Genomic DNA, 23,274 nt, shown 5'->3' with positions numbered 1-23,274 from the left:
CTTCAACATCAGTCCTTCCAATGAACACCCAGGACTGATCTCCTTGAGAATGGACTGGTTGGATCTCCTTGCAGTCCAAGGGACTCGCAAGGGTCTTCTCCTTCAACACAGTTCAAAAGCATCAATCCCTCTGCGTTCAGCTTTCTTTATAGTCCAACTCTCACATCCATACATGACCACTGGAAAAACCATAGCCTTGACTAGATGCACTTTTGTTGGCAAAGTAATGTCTCTGCTTTTTAATATGCTGTCTGTATTGGTCATAACTTTGCTTCCAAGGAGTAAGTGTCTTTTAATTTCATGGCTGCAATCACCATCTGCAGTGATTTTGGAGCCCAGGAAAATAAAATCAGCCACTTTTTCCACTGTTTCCCCATCTATTTTCCATGAAGTGATGGGACCAGAGGCCATGATCTTCATTTTCTGAATGTTGAGCTTTAAGCCAACTTTTTCACTCTCCTCTTTCACTCTCATCAAGAGGCTCTTTAGTTCTTCATTTTCTGCCATAAGGGTGGTGTCATCTGCACATCTGAGGTTGTTGATATTTCTCCCAGCAATCTTGATTCCAGCTTGTGCTTCCTCCAGCCCAGCATTTCTCATGATGTATTCTGCATATAAATTAAATAAACAGGATAACAGTGTATAGACTTGACATACTCCTTTCCCGATTTGGAAAAGTCTGTAGTTCCATGTCCAGTTCTAATTGTTGCTTCATAACTTGCATACAGATTTCTTAAGAGGCACGTCAGGTGGTCTGGTATTCCCATCTCTTTCAGAATTTTCCACAGTTGATTATGATCCACACAGTCAAAGGCTTTGGCATAGTCAATAAAGCAGAAATAGATGTTTTTCTGGAACTCTCTTGCTTTTTCGATGATCCAGTAGATGTTGGCAATTTGATCTCTCATTCCTCTGCCTTTTCTAAAACCATCTTGATAGATAATGTCTCTCTGGGGCTGCGATTGCCCCCTTCTGGTTCTGGCTGCCTGTCACCAGAGGGGAAAGGTCTGCAGCCGGCTATCTCTGCTCAGTCCTTTACTCCGTGCACGGGCCTGGCGGTGTCTTAGGTTAGGGCTAGCTTTTCGCGTGGTAGATATCCCACAGTCTGGTTTGCTAGCCCAAATTATTTCGCTCAGATAGCACTCAGGGTATTCAGGCCAGATTCTTACTCTAAGCGATGCAGCCCGCGCTGTGCCTCCCTGCCCAGCCCCCGCTTGCCAATGGTGTGTGCAGGCATCTGCGCTGCTTCTCTGCTGGGGGAGTTACCGTAGGACTCGCAATATGCGAGTTTTAATTGTTTATTTATTTTTTCTCCCTGTTAAGTTGCCATCTGTGCTTCCAAAGCTCGGCACAGATTTGGCAGTGAGGTTTCCTGGTGTTTGGAAACTTCTCTCTTTTTAAGACTCCCTTCCTGGGACATTATCCTCAATGGTGAAAAATTGAAAGCATTTCCTCTAAAGTCAGGAATAAGACAAAGGTGCCCACTTTCACCATTACTATTCAACATAGTTTTGGAAGTTTTGGCCACAGCAATCAGAGCAGAAAAAGAAATAAAAGGAATCCAAATTGGAAAAGAAAAAGTAAAACTCTCACTATTTGCAGATGACATGATCCTCTACATAGAAAACCCTAAAGACTCCACCAGAAAATTACTAGAACTAATCAATGATTATAGTAAAGTTGCAGGATATAAAATCAACACACAGAAATCCCTTGCATTCCTATACACTAATAATGAGAAAACAGAAAGAGAAATTAAGGAAATAATTCCATTCACCATTGAAATGGAAAGAATAAAATACTTAGGAATATATCTACCTAAAGAAACTAAAGATCTATATATAGAAAACTATAAAACACTGGTGAAAGAAATCAAAGAGGACACTAATAGATGGAGAAATATACCATGTTCATGGATTGGAAGAATCAATATAGTGAAAATGAGTATACTACCCAAAGCAATTTATAGATTCAATGCAATCCCTATCAAGCTACCAATAGTATTCTTCACAGAGCTAGAACAAATAATTTCACAATTTGTATGTAAATACAAAAAACCTTGAATAGCCAAAGCGATCTTGAGAAAGAAGAATGGAACTGGAGGAATCAACCTACCTGACTTTAGGCTCTACTACAAAGCCACTGTTATCAAGACAGTATGGTACTGGCACAAAGACAGAAATATAGATCAATGGAACAAAATAGAAAGCCCAGAGATAAATCCACGCACATATGGACACCTTATCTTTGACAAAGGAGGCAAGAATATACAATGGATTAAAGACAATCTCTTTGACAAGTGGTGCTGGGAAATCTGGTCAACCACTTGTAAAAGAATGAAACTAGAACACTTTCTAACACCATACACAAAAATAAACTCAAAATGGATTAAAGATCTAAACGTAAGACCAGAAACTATAAAACTCCTAGAGGAGAACATAGGCAAAACACTCTCCAACATACATCACAGCAGGATCCTCTATGACCCACCTCCAAGAATATTGGAAATAAAAGCAAAAATAAACAAATGGGACCTAATTAAAATTAAAGGCTTTTGCACAATGAAGGAAATTATAAGCAAGGTGAAAAGACAGCCTTCAGAATGGGAGAAAATAATAGCAAATGAAGCAACTGACAAACAACTAATCTCAAAAATATACAAGCAACTCCTACAGCTCAACTCCAGAAAAATAAATGACCCAATCAAAAAATGGGCCAAAGAACTAAATAGACATTTCTCCAAAGAAGACATACAGATGGCTCACAAACACATGAAAAGATGCTCAACATCACTCATTATCAGAGAAATGCAAATCAAAACCACTATGAGGTACCATTTCACACCAGTCAGAATGGCTGTGATCCAAAAGTCTACAAATAATAAATGCTGGAGAGGGTGTGGAGAAAAGGGAACCCTCTTACACTGTTGGTGGGAATGCAAACTAATACAGCCACTATGGAGAACAGTGTGGAGATTCCTTAAAAAACTGGAAATAGAACTGCCTTATGATCCAGCAATCCCACTGCTGGGCATACACACTGAGGAAACCAGAAGGGAAAGAGACACGTGTACCCCAATGTTCATTGCAGCACTGTTTATAATAGCCAGGACATGGAAGCAACCTAGATGTCCATCAGCAGATGAATGGATAAGAAAACAGTGGTACATATACACAAGGGAGTATTACTCAACCATTAAAAAGAAAAGATTTGAATCAGTTCTAATGAGGTGGATGAAACTGGAGCCTATTATACAGAGTGAAGTAAGCCAGAAGGAAAAACACCAATACAGTATACTAACGCATATATATGGAATTTAGAAAGATGGTAACAATAACCCTGTGTATGAGACAGCAAAAGAGACACTGATGTATAGAACAGTCTTATGGACTCTATGGGAGAGGGAGAGGGTGGCAAGATTTGGGAGAATGACATTGAAACATGTAAAATATCATGTAAGAAACGAGATGCCAGTCCAGGTTCGATGCACGATACTGGATGCTTGGGGCTAGTGCACTGGGACGACCCAGAGGGAGGGTATGGGGAGGGAGGAGGGAGGAGGGAGGAGGGTTCAGGATGGGGAACACATGTATACCTGTGGCAGATTCATTTTGATATTTGGCAAAACTAATACAATTATGTAAAGTTTAAAAATAAAAGAAAAAAAAGAAAAAGAAAACCATCTTGAACATTTGGAAGTTGATGGTTCACGTATTGCTGAAAGCGTGGCTTGTAGAATTTTGAGCATTACTTTACTAGCGTGTGAGATGAGTGCAATTGTGCAGTAGTTTGAACTTTCTTTGGCATTCCCTTTCTTTGGGAATGGAATGAAAACTGACCTTTTCCAATCCTGTGGCAAGGCAAATGGAAGTGATCAAAGAGGACATGGCAAGAGTGAACATCGACATTTTAGGAATCAGCATACTAAAATGGAGTGGAATGGGTGAATTTAACTCAGATGACCATTATATCTGTGGTCCAGAATCCCTTAGAAGAAATGGAGTATCTCTCATGGTAAACAAGAGAGTCTGAAATGCAGTACTTGGATGCAATCTCATAAATGACAGAATGATCTCTGTTTCTTTCCGAGGCAAGCCATTCAATATCACAGTTATTTAAGTCTATGCCCCAAAAGCAATGCTGAAGAGGCTGAAGTTGAACAGTTCCAGGAAGGCCTACAAGATCTTCTATAAGTAACACCCAGAAAAGATGTCCTCTTAATTATAGGGGACTGGAAGGCAAAAGTAGGACATCAAGAGCTACCTGAAATAATAGACACATTTGGCCTTGGAGTAAACAATGAAGCAGGGAAAAAGCTAATATACTTTTTCCAAGAGAATGCACTGGTCATAGAAAAAACCTTTTTCGAAAAACACAAGCGAAGACTCTACATTGGACATCATGAGATGGTCAATACCAAAATCAGATTGATTATATTCTTTGCAGCCAAGACGGAGAAGCTATACACAGTCAGCAAAAACAAGACCAGGAGATGACTGTGGCTCAGATTATGAATTCCTTATTGCTAAATTCAGACTTAAATTGAAGAAACTAGAGAAAAACCACTAAACCATTCAGGTATGACCTAAATCAAATCCCTTATGATTATACAGAGGAAGTGACAAATAGATTCAAGGAGTTAGATCTGATAGACGGAGTGCCTGAAGACATATGGACGAAGGCACATGACATGGTACAAGGAGGCAGTAATCAAGAGCATCCCCAAGAGAAAGAAAGGCAAAAAGGCAAAATGGTTGTCTGAAGAGGCATTACAAATAGCTGAAAAAGAAAACAAGTGAAGGCAAAGGAAGAATGGAAAGATATACCCATTTGAATGCAGAGTACCAAAGAATAGCAAGAAGAGATAAGAGGGCCTTCCTCAGTGATCAATGCAAAGAAATAGAGGAAAACTATACAGTGGGAAGCCCACTCCAGTGTTCTTGCCTGGAGAATCCCAGGGCCGGGGGAGCCAGGTTGGCTGCCTTCTATGGGGTCGCACAGATTTGGACACGACTGAAGTGACTTAGCAGCAGCAGCAGCAGCATAGAATGGGAAATACTAGAGATCTCTTCAAGAAAATTAGAGATACCAAGGGAACATTTCATGAAAAGATGGACCTGATAAAAGACAGAAATGATATGGACCTAACAGAAGCAGAAGATATTAAGAAGAGGTGGCAAGTATACACAGAAGAACTGTACAAAAAATATCCTCACGAACCAGATAATCACGATGGTGTGATCACTCACCGAGAGCCAGGCATCCTGAAATGTGAAGTCAGGTGGGCCTTAGAAAGCATCACAACAAACAAAGCTAGTGGAGGTGATGGAATTCCAATGGAGCTATTTCAAATCCTGAAAGATGATGCTGTGAAAGTGTTGTACTCAATAAGCCAGCAAATATGGAAAACTCAGCAGTGGCCACAGGACTGGAAAAGGTCAGTTTTCATTCCAATCCCAAAGAAAGGCAATGCCAAAGAATGCTCAGACTCCGCACAATTGTACTCATCTCACACGCTAGTAAAGTAATGCTCAAAATTCTCCAAGCCAGGCTTCAGCAATACGTGAACTGTGAACTTCCAGATGTTCAAGCTGGTTTTAGAAAAGGCAGAGGAACCAGAGATCAAATTGCCAACATCTGCTGGATCATTGAAAAAGCAAGAGAGTTCCAGAAAACCATCTATTTCTGCTTTATTGACTATGCCAAAGCCTTTGACTGTGTGGATCACAATAAACTGTGGAAAATTCTGAAAGAGATGGGAATACCAGAACACCTGACCTGCCTCTAGAGAAACCTATATTCAGGTCAGGAAGCAACAGTTAGAACTGGACATAGAACAACAAACTGGTTCCAAATAGGAAAAGGAGTATGTCAAGGCTGTATATTGTCACCCTGCTTATTTAACTTATATGAAGAGTACATCATGAGAAACGCTGGGCTGGAAGAAGCACAGGCTGGAATCAAGATTGCTGGGAGAAATATCAATAACCTCAGATATGCAGATGACACCACCCTTATGGCAGAAAGTGAAGAGAAACTAAAAAGCCTCTTGATGAAACTGAAAGAGGAGAGTGAAAAAGTTGGTTTAAAGCTCAACATTCAGAAAACGAAGATCATGGCATCTGGTCCCATCACTTCATGGGAAATAGATGGGGAAACAGTGGAAACAGTGTCAGACTTTATTTTGGGGGGCTCCAAAATCACTGCAGATGGTGACTGCAGCCATGAAATTAAAAGACGCTTACCCCTTGGAAGGAAAGTTATGACCAACCTAGATAGCATATTCAAAAGCAGAGACTACTCTGCCAACAAAGATGCATCTAGTCAAGGCTATGGTTTTTCCAGTGATCATGTATGGATATGAGAGTTGGACTGTGAGGAAAGCTGAGTGCCAAAGAATTAATGCTTTTGAACTGCGTTACTGGAGAAGAGTTTCGAGAGTCCCTTGGACTGCCAGGAGATCCAACCAGTCCATTCTAAAGGAGATCAGTCCTGGGTGTTCTTTGGAAGGAATGATGCTAAAGCTGAAACTCCAGTACTTTGGCCACCTCACGCGAAGAGTTGATTCATTAGAAAAGACTCTGATGCTGGGAGGGATTGGGGGCAGGAGGAAAAGGTGATGACAGAGGATGAGATGGCTGGATGGCACCACCGACTAGATGGACGTGAATTTGAGTGAACTCCGGGAGATGGTGATGGGCGTGGAGGCCTGGCATGCTGCAATTCATGGTGTTGCAAAGAGTTGGACATGACTGAGTAGCTGAACTGAATAGAGTGGGAAATACTAGAGATCTCTTCAAGAGAATTAGAGATATCAAGGGAACTGTTCATGCAAAGATGGGCACAGTAAAGGACAGAAATGGTATGGAACTAACGGAAGCAAAATACATTAAGTAGAGGTGGCAAAAATACACAGAAAAAAAAATACACAGAAAAACTAGACAAAAAAGTCATCATGACCAGGATAACCATGGTGGTGTGATCACTCACCTAGAGCCAGACATCCTGGAATGTGAAGTCAAGTGTGCCTTCAGAAGCATCACTACAAACAAAGCTAGTGGAGGTGATGCAATTCCAGTTAAGCTATTCCAAATCATAAAAGATGATGCTCTGAAAGTGCTGCACTCAATATGTCAGCATATCTAGAAAACTCAGCAGTGGCCACAGGACTGGAAAAGATCAGTTTTCATTCCAATCCCAAAGAAATGCAATGCCAAAGAAAGTTCAAAGTACTGCACCATTGCACTCATTTCACACACTAGCAAAATATTGCTCAAATTTCTCCAAGCCAGGCTTCAGCAATACATGAACCCTGAACTTCCAGATGTTCAAGCTGACTTTAGAAAGGAAGAGGAACCAGAGATCAAATTGCCATCATCCGTTGGATCATCAAAAAAGCAAGATAATTCCAGAAAAAACATCTGCTTTATTGACTATGCCAAAGCTTTTGACTGTATGGATCACAACAGACCGTTGAAAATTCTTAAAAAGGTTGTAGTATCAGACCAGACATGCTGGAATATGAACTCAAGTGGGCTTTAGGAAGCATCGGTGTAAACCAAGCTAGTGGAGGTGATGGAATTCCTGTTGAGCTATTTAAAATCCTAAAAGATGGGCACTCAGTATGCCAGAAAATTTGGAAAACTCAGCAGTGGCCACAGGACTGGAAAAGGTCAGTTTTCATTCCAATCCCAAAGAAAGGCAATGCCAAAGAATGCTCAAACTACTGCATAATTGTGCTCCTCTCACAATCTAGTAAAGTAATGCTCAAAATTCTCCAAGCCAGGCTTCAGCAGTATGCGAACCATGAACTTCTAGATGTTCAAGCTGGTTTTAGAAAAGGCAGAGGAACCAGAGATCAAATTGCCGACATTCGATGGATCATCGAAAAAGCAAGAGAGTTCCAGAAAAACATCTACTTCTGCTTTATTGACTATTCCAAAGCCTTTGATTGTGTAGATCACAATAAACTGTGGAAAATTCTGCAAGAGATGGGAATACCAGACCACCTGACCTGCCTCCTGAGAAATCTGTATGCAGGTGAGGAAGCAACAGTTAGAACCGGACATGGAACAACAGACTATTTCCAAATTGAGAATGGAGTACATCAAGGCTTTATATTGTCACCCTGCCTATTTAACTTATATGCAGAGTACATCATGAGAAACGCTGGGCTGGAGGAAGCACAAGCTGGAATCAAGATTGCCGGGAGAAATATCAATAACCTCAGATATGCAGATGACACCACCCTTATGGCAGAAAGTAAAGAACTAAAGAGCCTCTTGATGAGAGTGAAAGAGGAGAGTGAAAAAGTTGGCTTAAAGCTCAACATTCAGAAAACAAAGATCATGGCATCCAGTCCCATCACTTCATAGCAAATATTGGGGAAGCAATGGAAACAGTGAGAAACTTTATTTTTGGAGGCTCCAAAATCACTGCAGATGTTGATTGCAGCCTTGAAATTAAAAGACATTTGCTTCTTGGAAGAAAAGCTATGACCAACCTAGACAGAATATTAAAAAGCAGAGACTCTACTTTGTCAACAAACTCAGTCTAGTCAAAGCTATGGTTTTTCCAATAGTCATCTTTGGATGTGAGAGTTGGACTATAAAGAAATCTGAGCACCAAAGAATTAATGCTTTTGATCTGTGGCATTGGAGAAGACTCTTTAGAGTCCTTTAGACTGCAAGGAAATCCATCCAGTCCATCCTAAAGGAAATCAGTCCTGAATATTCATTGGAAGGATTGATGTTGAAGCTGAAACTTCAATACTTTTGCCACCTGATGGAAAGAACTGACTCACTAGAAAAGACCCTGATGCTGGAAAGATTAAAGTCAGGAGGAGAAGGAAACAACAGAGGATGAGATGGTTGGAGGCATCACTGATGCAATGGACATGAGTTTGAGTAGGGCCCGGGGTTTGGTGATATACAGGGAAGCCTGAAGTGTTGTAGCCCCATGGGTTCGCTAAGAGTCAGACATGACTGATTCACTGAACTGAACTGAACATGTTTTAAAATGTATATTTGTATATATTATTATGAAATATGTTCACATTATATACCTCACTGTTAAGCTGGGGCATCTCATTTCATCTTCTTTAGCCCTTGGTCTGAGATTTACAACATTGTATCTCCTGCTTCTTTGGCCTTCAGACTTAAACTATAAACATATTACTGATTATATCCCCATCGAATCTACATGCTAACAGCTCTCTCTCTATGGTTTGTTGTTGTTGTTGTTTATGTGCCTGTATATTTAGTTATTACATATGAAAGTTATTATATTTTCTTAAAAATAATTATCCAAGAGCATGCCTTCTGCCACATTTCAGTAATTCAAAGGGTCACTCTACCACATAATACAGTAAGTTTTTGGATCAGTAAGTAATTGGATCAGTAATTTAATATATATTAAAATGTTTTAACATATAATCTTACTTTTGTGGAGTTAAAGATTTAAACAGAGAAGGCAACGGCACTCCACTCCAGTACTCTTGCCCAGAAAGTCCCATGGACAGAGGAGCTTGGTAGGCTGCAGTCCATGGGGTTGCTAAGAGTCGGACACGACTGAGCAACTTCACTTTCACTTTTCACTTTCATGCATTGGAGAAGGAAATGGCAACCCACTCCAGTGTTCTTGCCTGGAGAATCCCAGGGACTGGGGAGCCTGGTGGGCTGCCACCTATGGGGTCGCACAGAGTCAGACACGACTGAAGTGACACAATAGCAAAGACTTAAAATTGACAATATGCATCTTGAATTTGTACTTACGCTCTTTAACTGGAAAGCATAATTTGGTAACCTGTTCTTAGCTGAACAGTTTAGAATTAATTTGTAACTACTAAACTACTTTGCTTATTTAACTTGTTGATGTGTCAGGGCTTAGGTAGCAAGAGCAGAAATAAATAGAATTGCCAGATTTAAGGCATATGAAAACATATAATTAATAAAATAGATTATATCAGTTAAAAACAGGGGAAAACAAATAGTGACCGTCAAGTTCAAGTTTGAGAACATAAGGGTAATAACTATTGACACAAGTGACAAGGAAGATAAGCAGATTACTGTGTTCAATGATGAGCTTGATGTTAAAGACACTGATATTAACTGTTAGCTATCTAGTGAGAAATGTACAGTAAGAAGTTCACTCTATAAATTAGAATTTGGAGTTAATGGCTTAGTTGGAGATTTATATGGGGGAATAATCTGTGTATAGACTATAAAGTCAAGAGAGTAGATGAGAGCATTCAAGGAGAGTATATAGAGTAAGAAGAGAAAAAACTAAATTAGAACCCAGAGGACTGACAACATGTAAGAACATTACCAGGAAACTAATTCATCATTCCTGTTGGCTATAACATTACTGAAATATGGCAGAAGGCATGCTCTTGGATAATCATACTATCTCTTGTCAAAGTGAAATTGAATGAGCAAGATAAATTGACATATTGTGAGATCAAATGACAGTGATTAAGTACTGACCATTCACTGAAACACTTGATCCAATTACTTACTGTATATGAGGGGTAATGTGACCTTTCAAATGAGACTATCTGTGGTAGATGGCCTTCATTTGAAATCTTTCTTTTCTTTAAACATTACAGAGATGAAGGAAAATTTTCAATGCTTTAAAAACTAGAACTCGCTGTCAAGTAGCTGCTGATCAGAGGAGCTGAGATTCTGTATTTTTAAGAGACGCTAAATTAATGAAATGCTCTTATTCTGATCCATAGAATTCAGTCACTTAAATGTATCAATTACTTCGCTGGTATTTTCTGAGAAAGGAGATTATATCTTACTTTCACCATTTCTTTGTTGTTTTATTAAACAAATATTTATTATTGCAGGCATTATGCTAGGTCGTGGGGATGAACAGATGGATAATAAAGTTTCCTAATATTTGTGATTACTGTCTAGCCAAAGAGATATGAATGTGTATAGCTAAATTAAAATGAAGGCTGGCAATTTCTATAGTAAAGGTGTGTAAGATTGTTCTGTTGCAAGCATAAACTCCTTAAGAGTGGGGATAACTCTATTCATCACTGCACTCTCAGCAATAAGCACAGTGCCTGTGTAAGTACTTAATATTTAGTGATATCTTTATAGCCTGTCTTGCTCAAGTGGGAACTTAATTCAACTTAGAAGAATAGTCACAACAAAATAGCATAAAATAAAAGTGTTACAATAGAGAAATGAAGAAAAAGGGATATAAAATGAATATAGAAATGAGACCAGCTATGATCACTTTAATGACCTTTAATTTCACACTTTATTTTCTGTATAAACAAATTTATTACTGAAAGGGATTTTGTTATCACTTGGGAGGTAACATTTGAGAAAGCATTTGAATAAAAAATAGATATTTTTCAGGTGAAGAAGTGATAAGAGTAGAGGCAGAAAGTATTTCACTTTGAACAGAGGTAGGTAAATAGAGTAGAGTTGATAGTCAAATGCTAAGAATAAAGACATAATTTAGAACCAGATTAGAAAGATATTATATACATGGGAAAATAATTTGTCATTATGGGCTGAACTGTTTCTCCCCAAAATTCATATACTGAAGTCCTATATCTTAACCCTCAATATTTAAGAATGTGACTATATTTGAAAAGAAAGCCTTTAAAGAGACAATTACAATGAAACAAGGTCACAAAGGCAGACTTGAATTCAAAAACACTTGTGTCTTTGTAATAAGAGGAGATTAGCCACATAAGACACTACTAGAAGGCAGGCATCCTTGCCAAGGAGAAGCCTTAGGAAAAAACCAAACCTGTGACAACTTGATCTTGGACTTCTAGCCTCTGGAACAATACATTTCAGAACATAAATTTCTGTTTTTGTTTTTGTTTTCAGCTATACTGTGTGGTATTTTGTTATGGCAGCCCTAGTAAACTAATATAATTCCCAAGGTAATGGGGCTCAGATCAGATCAGATCAGTTGCTCTGTCCGACTCTTTGTGACTCCACGAATCGCAGCATGCCAGGCCGCCCTGTCCATCACCAACTCCCGGAGTTCACTGAGACTCACGTCCATCAAGTCAGTGATGCCATCCAGCCATCTCATCCTCTGCCGTCCCCTTCTCCTCCTGCTCCCAATCCCTCCCAGCATCAGAGTCTTTTCCAATGAGTCAACTCTTCACATGAGGTGGACAAAGTACTGAAGTTTCAGCTTTAGCATCATTCCTTCCAAAGAAATCCCAGGGCTGATCTCCTTCAGAATGGACTGGTTGGATCTCCTTGCAGTCCAAGGGGCTCTCAAGAGTCTTCTCCAACATGACAGTTCAAAAACATCAATTCTTCAGCGCTCAGCTTTCTTCACAGTCCAACTCTCACATCCATACATAACCACACCCATACATGACCACTTGACTAGATTGACCTTTGTCGGCAAAGTAATGTCTCTGCTTTTGAATATGCTATCTAGGTTGGTCATAACTTTCATTCCAAGGAGTAAGCGTCTTTTAATTTCATGGCTGCAGTCACCATCTGCAGTGATTTTGGAGTCCCAAAAAATAAAGTCTGACACTGTTTCCACTGTTTCCCCATCTATTTCCCATGAAGTGATGGGACCAGATGCCATGATCTTCATTTTCTGAATGTTGAATTTTAAGCCAACTTTTTCACTCTCCTCTTTCACCTTCATCAAGGGGATTTTTAGTTCCTCATCACTTTCTGCCATAAGAAGACATTACTTAATAGATTTTAAATTGCAATACTGAGTTGAAGGTATTAACCAATGCCAGAAATAACTGAGTTTAAATAATGCATTTTTCTTCAGTTTGAAAGTTGGTGTAGTTTTCTCTATGTATGTCTGTTTGTATAATAGGGAATGTAGAAATGAGACGAGTTTTTGATATACTGAATTTAATGAGTCTTTCAGACATTTTCTTAAATTTCTTCAACTAAATGTAAAACAAGGGCCTTAGGCTTGGGAAAAAATTGTCATATTTAGCATTATGATCAAGAAAATGATGACTTGAAAGGAAAGAGGAGCACTATATAAATTTGGGGCTGGCTCTATGTTTATTAGAAGAAATCTGCAAACTCTTCCCTCCTCAAAAATACCTGGATCTAGTATCTTCTTCAACTTGACTTTTCTTACAGTCTGTCATGCTCATGACATGCTCACGTCATGTACATGAATAACATGTACTGTATGTTCCAGAAACAATAAAGATGGCACTATTATCACCTCAAAAGTAACTGTTAAAACGCACAAATGATAATCTTAATGAATAGTGCATAATGCAATTGAATAATCACCTCTGTTAATTATTTCTTTAAAACAGGAGAGAATCATATAGAGCAGTGGGATTTTGGTGATTGTATCTAGAAAACCAAATAAAACAAAAGAATCTTCCAAAGGAAATTTTGGCTTGCCTCAACAGTACAGGGCAGTGCTTTGCTTGACATAAAGGAAGCACTCAATAAAGGTTGATTAAATTAATGCAGTATACTCTTGACTTTTGACTCAAAGCACTTAGGCAAATGGATGATTCCCTAAATAGAAAATTTTATGTCTCTAAGAAAGAAAGAAGTTAGTTATGCAAACCTAATTATTTTCCACCCATGACAGAAATACCATGGGATAAAGAATGCATTCCTCTGGAAATCCACTCTTAGATATTAGAGGCCATAATGCAAAGGCTACACAGAAGTTCCAAAGAGGGTGTTTTGTGAAATAAAATAGTTTCTAAGTCTTTCCTAAAATTAGTGTTGACACTACTGTTGGGAACTCTGAGATGTCCCTCAAAGTAATGTTTTACTTTTTCTTGGGCACTTAGAAAGAAAAATTCACCTTTCATAATTGAAAACACAAATACATCTAGGTTGAATAATAAAGCTTAGAAATGAAAAAAAAATACTATAAACCTCACTGGTGAATATTCAGAATCAAAAGAAAATAATGTAGTTTTATAAATCTGGCAGAAACAAATGCAATTCAAGATATGTTCCAAGAAGCTGAGAACAGGGAAAAGATAATTAAATCTGTAGATTCAAGGAAAGGTGGTAGAACCTAAGACATAATTAAAATTTTTAAAATATCTTTTTTTGATGTGGAATTTTATGTATCTCTAAGTTCTCATGTAAAATTATTTTTAAAATGTAGAATTTATATGATAAGCATGGACATATGAAAAGGTAAAATTCCATCTTTGTCATTATTTTGTTTCTTTATTAAAGAATTTGAAGAAATCACAGTTCAGGGTATGGAGGCTAGCTAAAGAAATTAGCATCTGCTGATGATGAGTCAGGCCAGCAAAGGCAGAAATGGGAAAGACTAATCCATGAGTCTAGCTCCGAAAAGGAAATCAAGGGGGAACTAATGAGAGCAAAGCATCAGCTCTAATGAGAAATGTAATATCTTTCCTGTGCATTCCTTTCTGTTCTGGTTTTGTTTTAATGGGAAACTGGGGCAAGTCTAAATCTATTTATGGGAGGCAGATGCTTTGTTTGAGGAGTCTAATGAAATCAAGTACAGAGAGAAGATGGGAAGAGATTTGAAAGGGATGACATTAGGAAATCCATTTGGAGGCACAGACTTGGGAAAATACAGTAGTTCAGGGAAATGATTTGCAAGATTGAATCAAAGCATTTAATTATGTTGTATTATTATCTTGAAATTTTTTCCTAAGAAAATGGATAATTATATGATTTTCAACATTCTAATTTGTCCATAGGAACTGGATAAAGGCTCCCTTCAAATGAATTCCCTCAACCACCAACAATGACTTTAGCAGAGCAATACCAAAAGTATGGCTAAATAATATACATGTGAGCAATATTTCTAAATATGTGCTGCTGCTACTGCTGCTAAGTCGCTTCAGTCGTGTCCGACTCTGTGCGACCCCAGAGACGGCAGCCCACCAGGCTCCCCGTCCCTGGGATTCTCCAGGCAAGAACACTGGAGTGGGTTGCCATTTCCTTCTCCAATGCATGAAAGTGAAAAGTGAAAGTGAAGTCGTTCAGTTGTGTCCGACTCCTAGCGACCCCATGGACTGCAACCCACCAGGCCCCTCCGTCCATGGGATTTTCCAGGCAAGAGTACTGGAGTGGGTTGCCATTGTCTTCTTCGCTAAATATGTGATGGGGCTTTAAAAACTGCTTAAAAATATGAATATTTTGTGATAAATTTAAATTGGTATCAAAGATATTATCTGTATGAACTTAACAGTTATAAAAAACTGTATGTTGTAACCTATTATATTTAACAGAGTATTGTTTCTAACTTGATAATGATCAATTCAAGGATAGAATTTTCTCATTTAGTAGGAAAGGGTTACAAGCTACAATTTACAATATCCCTTTTCACTACATAATATAAAATGCTTAAAAACACTATAAAAATGTTTAAGGGAGTACACAATAATTACATTGCTATGACTTTAAAATCAAGTTATTTTTAAAATGTAAGGTTATACTTGTGGTTAGGTTATTCTAGACACTAACTTCAATTCTTATCTTGTATTATACAAGTCAAAGATACTGAATGTATTGTCGGAACTCTGGGAGCATTTCTAGACCAGGGTATAAACATAATTTTTCAGTTGATTCTAAATTGGGACAATTTAACAAAATAATAATAATAATAATGTAACATAGCTGCACCAAAAGGGGGCTGAGATGTATAAAAGTTTGTATGAACTAAGAATCAGCTTGTAAAGATGCAAAATATATAAAGCATCTGGGAAAAGAAACCTAGCATGTTTAAGGGGCAGATAAAACTTTTATTCAGTACCAAAAGGGACCCAGGGTGATAATAGAAAGCAAATTATATACAGGCTTGCAATGTGACAATGTGTTGCAATGTAGCAACAGAAATGACCTAGTTATTTTGTAATCTCTAGAAGTGGAAATCATGTTCAAGAACATGGATTGGATAACTCTTCCACTATTATAACCAGTAAAAAATTATTCTGAAACATTAACTGAGCTTTCAATTAAGAGTTGTGTTAAAATATCTGTGGTATATTTCAACAGGTCAACAGAAGTTATTAGATACATTAATAAAACATGTACTAGAGAATGTAGGGAATCTGATCATATTAAGTTAGAACAGGTTGTGCTCATTTTATTTAATTTCTGGAATACAATTTGGGGGAAATTAAATATCATACAATCAAGAATAACTTTGCATGGAGCTAACTTGAGAAGCCTAAAACTACAAAAGAAAATGAAACAGGTGATTAAAATTTCCCAAATTACCTGTTTCCAAAGGATGTAGAATAAAGTTTTGTTATAATTTTAGAAATGGTATTTCTACTTTTGCACATTATAAAGGTCCGTTTTTTCCTAGGTCATTACATAATGTGATTTCATAAACTTCTCATTTTTGAGAGTCCCACAAATGAGACTAGACTTTATAATTAGGCTATAATCATCCAAAAGGCGATTTTGACAATTATATTTTCCCTGTTTCTTTAGGAGGTCAGATATGAAATTTATTCTTGCTTGTGTTTTATCACATCTTTTAATCTTTTACAAAATGATATTTTCTATACTCCTGGAAACTTCTATGAATTAAGGTCAACTGTAGAAATAGGAGTTTTCTATGTAGAATGACAAAGTATTCTTCACAAGATCAGGCACTCCATGATAAGTTATTAATTCTTTGAGAATCAAAAGCCCTAACAAAATTCATTATTCTAGAAGTTATAATACCTAAAATTTTATTCACTGACACTTCATTTTCAGTTGTGCCCAACTCTTTGTGACCCCATGACTGTCCATGAGATTCTCCAGGCAAGGATACTGGACTGGGTTTACATTTCCTTTTCTGGGGGATGTTCCCAACCCGGGGTTCGAACCCGGGTCTCCTACACTGCAGGCAGATTCTTTACTGACTGAGCTACTAGGGAAGCCCTTTTAAAAATATAGATAGATAAAAAAGCATTGATATGTGTTTCCCCTGGATCACAAAGAGAATATGAAAAGAGAAGTAGAATCACTTAAACAAATGCATATTCTACAAACTACCATTCAAGGACAATTCAGCATGAGGATAAGATATAACTCTAGAGTTATATTTTACTCCAAAAACTAGACAATAGCCTCACAGTGGGATTCCAAAAGAACCACCCAAAATCTAGGGGGAAAAGCCTGAGAGTGACACTGACACCTAAGAACTCTGAAGAAGACTTTGGTTTGGATGTCTGTTGTGACAATTTTGGGGTGTAAATATCAGGTTTAACGTTTTTCTGAAGTTTATCCTCTGAAATATCCTCAAGGCCTTCACTCCTTCTGATCATAGGCACATTGAAAGGAACATAAGACAGAGAGTAAAGAGTTTTTGTTTCAATCATTCATCATTCCTTCATCATCATCCATATAATGGATATGCCCTTCCATTTTTAAAAGGAAATAAACAATTTTCTAAAAATTCACAAAAGTATTTTACAGGCCTTTTCATCACCTTAAACTAATTCCAAAAAGAAACTCAACTAGTGTAAAGCACCATGATTTTTGAACCATGAACTTCTGTGAATAATATTTAACCTGATTTGATGATACGAAGCTCAAGGAAACAAAACATCTGCTTGAAGTTATTAATTTTTTTTCAGTTAATGAAAGAAACTGTTTCAAGCAGATATTTTTATTTTTAATAGCATCATTAGAAAAGCTTTTAGGTTTTGTTCTTGTTGCTTATTTGATTCTTTTTGAAACATATTTTCTCATAAGAAAAGTATTCATATTTGCTTTTTAAAACTACTATTGTGGATCATGGGGAATTAAAATGAACACATATATTATAGTATCAAGAATTCAAAAATCAGGAGAACTGTATAAACAGATCTCTAATTCAGCTTCTTGTACCTCTGAAACTGGCTTTGGCACTCTGAGTTACCAATTTATCATAGGGAAGCATTAGGGCAGAGATCATTCTTACTCTTCTCAAGAACTCATTTTGGTAAAAATTATGTTGTCATCAGCCAACTGTGAGCTCTTTAAGGTCAGAGATTAACTTTTATTCACTTTTTTTAATCTTTAACATCAAAAGCTAAACTTAATTCCAGATACATGGTCAGGACTGGGAAATAAATTTTAATCAGTTAGTGAAAGAGAGTTTGGGAAACTGAATTCATTGAAATTGATTAAATGTTTTATTGTAGCTTTAACTGCACCTTTTTTTCAAAGTGAGCCACATATCACTGCCCACTTAAACCAAGTCAAACTGATTAAAAAACTGCTTTGTTCCTTAATATGGCTTTAGAATATATATACTTGCCAAATATGGATTTGTCAAAAACTTAATAGTGAAACTGGCAATGCCAATGTTCAAAAATCAATTTAGACATTTTTAGAGCTTCCTTGATGGCTCAGATGGTAAATAATGTGCCTGCAATGCAAGAGTTTAACCTGGGTTTAACCCCTAGCCCCAGAAGATCCCCTGGAGAAGGGAATGGCTATCCACTTTCTTGCCTGTAGAATTCCATGGACAGAGGAGCCTGGTGAGCTACAGTCCATGTGGTCACAAAGTCAAACATGACTAAGCAACTAACACTACTACTACTGTGTTTCTTACTTTATTAATTGAGTATTATTTTTGCTGGTTTTCATCAAGAATATTTATTGAACAGTGCATCCCATTGGATGCTGGAATTAGTTACTAAGTATGGCTGGGTGCTGAAGAACTGATGCTTTCAAATTCTTGTAGTGCTAGAGAAGACTCTTGAGGGTCCCTTAAATTGCAAGGAGATCAAACCAGTCAATTCTAAAGGAAATCAACTCTGAATATTCATTGGAAGGACTGTTGCTAAAGCTGAAGCTCCAATACTTAGGCCACCTGATGTGAAGAGCCAACTCACTAGAAAAGACCCTGGTGCTGAGAAAGACTGAAGGCCAAAGAAGGGAGCAGCAGAGGATTAGATGGTTAGACAGCATCACCGGCTCAATGCACATGAATTTGAGCAAACTCTGGAAGATAGTGGAGGACAGAGAAGCCTGATGTGCTACAGTCCATGAGGTCTCAAAGAGTCAGACACAACTAAGCAACTGAAAACAACATTTAGAAAAAATTATGCTAGATGGACTAAGGATGGCATGATTCGATGCCTGTTTTGTTCTGATTTCATGTTTTACAACAAGTTTGGTCATTTGCTTTTATGGGGTTCTTAAGGCAAGAATACTGAAGTGATTCACGATTTCCTTCTCCAGTGGGCCGCATTTTGTCAAACCCTGACTAGCAAGGGCATGCCCTTCAGTCACTCCACATAACTGGACAACATGCCCAGTATCTTGGTTGTCCCATTGCTGGTCCTCATTGAGCATGTAAACCTTCACCAGCTGCTGGGTGCTTATTTGTATCAATAAAAGCTTTTTTAATCAACAGCAATAAATTACTACGTAATCAAAAATCTTGTTTCACCTTTCTACTACAGCTCAAACATATTTATTTAGTTCCTTTCTTCATAGTATTTCAATCTAAATTAAAAGAGAAAGTATACCTAAATATAACTGTTAACAAATGAATAAAATGATAGGGTAAGGACAAAAAGGTGAGATTGTGGAGGTGTAATAATCTGGTAATTTTCTGCTGTTTTGCACGTTGTCTGCCAAGGGTTAGTGGGGACACCTACTAATCTCTGCTTTACTCATTGTGCTTATATGGAGATCTTTATTCCAGGAGAGATTTATTACTGGAACTCATACAGAGGTATGGACAGACTGACATTGGCCCTGAGACTCACCACATTTTCTTAAAGAGGAAATCCAAACCTTAGTGAGCTGTCTACTTTTCCTCTTTTCTCCTTTCTTCTCCACATACTACTTTTTTCAAAGGAAGGTTTTATCCTAATTTTAATTCAGATAATATGGTAATATATTTTTTCCTCCATCCTACCATAAATCTTTACAAGGGGAGAAAACACTAAATGTATTCTGAAAAATTTATCTCAGTGATTGTGTGGAAGGTTTGTTTTCAGGTAACAGGGTAGCTAAGCATAAAGCAATTGTTTCTTTAATTGGTTTAAAACTTGTGATTCTTGAATGTGTCTCTGTTGACAATCACATGGCTGACTAAATCAGTAAATGAATAATGCTAATTATTCAATATTCTCTGTAAAACTCTGAAACCCATAAATAAATCCTACTTTTTCCTTCTTACACTAAGTATTCCTAGAAGAGTAAATCTTCAAGAACACTTAACGAATTCATCACCTTGTTACTCTTCTCAGATTCCCTCTTATTTTCCATAAAAGGAAATACCCAGTATTGGACTTGTATTTAGGATTGTAGGTGAAAATAGGTTTGAAATCACACTAATATTTTATTCATTTTCTCTCCATTTCTTTTTAGTGAACCAGTTTACTGATCATGTTTTCTCATAATCTTTATGTGAAAAGTCAAAACAATATAGCACTGCATTGCTCTTCATTCAATCTATTCATAGCAACTTAAAAAGGCTCCCTTTTAAAAAACCTATGCTTCCAGTTAGGATGCACAGGAAGATGTAAAAGCATCTCAATATAGGTAACCGAACACAATGAATAACACATTATTCTGAATAATGACTTAGCATGATGTAACCAGTTACTACTACTACTACTACTACTACTAAGTCGCTTCAGTCGTGTCCGACTCTGTGCGACCCCACAGACAGCAGCCCACCAGGCTCCCCTGTCCCTGGGATTCTCCAGGCAAGAACACTGGAGTGGGTTGCCATTTCTTTCTCCAACACATGAAAGTGAAAAGTGAAAGTGAAGTCGTTCAGTCGTGTCCGATTGTAGCTACCCCATTGACTGCACCCTACCAGGCTCCTCCGTCCATGGGATTTTCTAGGCAAAAGTACTGGAGCGGGGTGCCATTGCCCAGTTACTACGGCAAAAAAGTGTGCATATGGTATAGTAAGTTAACCAAAATATAAAACTGCAACAAAGTAGCTAAGAAGAGAGTAAAATAAAATAAAAAAGTAAGAAAGTGTTAGTTGCTCAGTCATGCTCAACCCTTTGCAACCCCATGGACTGTAGCCCACCAAGCCCCTCTGTCCATGGGATTTCCAAGGCAAGAACAGTGGAGTGGGTTGCCAGTTCCTTTTCCAGGGGAAAGAGTAAAATAGTTGTTTAATAATTAATGCACCACATATGAATTAATTGGCATAAATTGCTATACACTTCAAAATGACTCTTTTTATTCATATATTTTGAAAGTGATTATTTTGTGATACACATGCTAAAAATATGACAACAGTTGTTATACAGAAGCCATCCTTATGGTGTTCGTATACATAATTCAACACTGTCTCTTTACTTTAAACACACTTTTTTCTTAAAACACCAACATGGTTTCCTTGAGGCTTACATGTGTGGAACAATTGGTTCTGCATAAAAATGTGCATATGACTAAAAATGCACAGAATCAAATATAGTCTAAATAATGTAGTCATATACATGCTACATAGTGTCTGTTTATAAAGGTCAAACATCATCTAAGAGCAAGGTTTTGTATTTTATTACCTCTTTTGACTAATTTGAAATGATTGAACTCATACCTAAGTATCAGTGTGCCATTAGTCAGGCTGTTATTTCAACTGCTTTCATTGACAGTTAAGGTAACCAAGAGGTTTGTGACTTCAAGGATTGATATTGATGATTACACGTTATTCAGGCAGTAGTAGAAGATAGAGTAATGACTTGCTGAATCAGGGAAACCTGGCATGAAATTCTTGCTTTATGTTTGATAAGCTCTGTCACCCATTGAGAGAGTAAATTAACTATGATGAGTCTTAGTTTCTTTAGAAAATGACTTGTTCTAAGAATAAAATGTGATAACTCAGGAACATCCTAAGAGGATTTCAGGCAACCATGCAGCTGGAGCTTTCCATCTGGTAACATTCTTTATAGTTTAGTTAGGCACTGGACTTCAAAAGGTGTAAATCAAGAGCAACGCTTCTTTTTTATTTTTTAATCACCATTGTCCTTTTAAACCAGAACAGTTAAAACAGCCTTTCCTGCTTTGGCTAATGCTTGGGCTGATCCATAGCTTTTCTGGTTACTTTCAAATATTAGCATTCAATTTCATTTTTTAGATATTACATTGTGCATTACAGACTAAATACGGTTCTAATTTCTGTTTTAATTCAAAGATAATGTGTGCTCAGGCCCTATTCGGAGAAGGCAATGGCACCCCACTCCAGTACTCTTGCCTGGAAAATCCCATGGACAAAGGAACCTGGGAGGCTGCAGTCCATGGTGTCACTAAGAGTCGGACACAACTGAGCAACTTCCCTTTCACTTTTCACTTTTACGCATTAGAGAAGGAAATGGCAACCCACCTCAGTGTTCTTGCCTGGAGAATCCCAGGGACGGGAAATCCTGGTGGGCTGCCGTCTCTGGGGTCGCACAGAGTCGGACATGACTGAAGTGACTTAGCAGTAGCAGCAGGCCCTATTGCAATGACCAGTCATGGTAATTCATAATCCTTGCTGTAATTTTGCTCTCTGAGACTAAGACAAAAGTCACTAAGACAAAAAAGTCATTTCTGTTTTTTCTTCAATTCATCTAAACTCAGTCCAAGGAAAATGGAGGTCACATGTCTCTCTTGGATTACTCTCTAACCATTATTCTTGGAAATCATAAGGAAAAGGGTCAGAATTTTTAGTCCCTTTACAGAATTTATTCCCACCCTTGGGTAGCAAAACTCATTATGTAAAGTTATAAACAGGTTAAACTTTACAGTCTACATGGAACTCCACAGATAAAGTTCAGCCCCTAAATTTCATAGCTTAGTTACTATAGATGTAAATATAAGTACTTTATTTCTTACACTAAAATACTTGATTTCTTATTTATTAATAGTCATCAGCATCCCCAATTTTCCATATGCATGATGTAATTGGTATTTCATAGAAATGTATATGATTCAAAGAAATGACACTTTGAGGGTATTCTGCTAAAAGTGCCCAAGTAATCAAACTGATTCTTAATATGACAATGAAACCAGAAAAATTTTCTCCTTTCAAAAACACTAATTTACAAGTTTGTCTTCTTCTTTTTTTTTTTTTTTGGTCAAATAGTATGTTAGTGGTAGTGTTAGTCACTTAGTCATGTCTGACTCTTTGTGACCCTGTGGACTGCAGCCAGCCAGGCTCCTTTGTCCATGGAATTTTCCAGGCAAAAGACTGGAGTGGGTGGCTATTTCCTTCTCCAGTATAGCTTGTTAACTCTCTGAAATTCCTAATTATCTCTTTCACATTTCATTCTTGCTTACAATGAGAACACATCATCTGTCCCCCACCAGAAAACTTGACACCTTTATGGGAAATAATTCTGTGGGG

The sequence above is a fragment of the Bos javanicus genome, chromosome 6, assembly GCF_032452875.1.
Source record: "Bos javanicus breed banteng chromosome 6, ARS-OSU_banteng_1.0, whole genome shotgun sequence".
In the NCBI taxonomy this organism is placed as follows: Eukaryota; Metazoa; Chordata; class Mammalia; order Artiodactyla; family Bovidae; genus Bos; species Bos javanicus.
Note: the sequence above shows the minus strand (reverse complement) of the source record.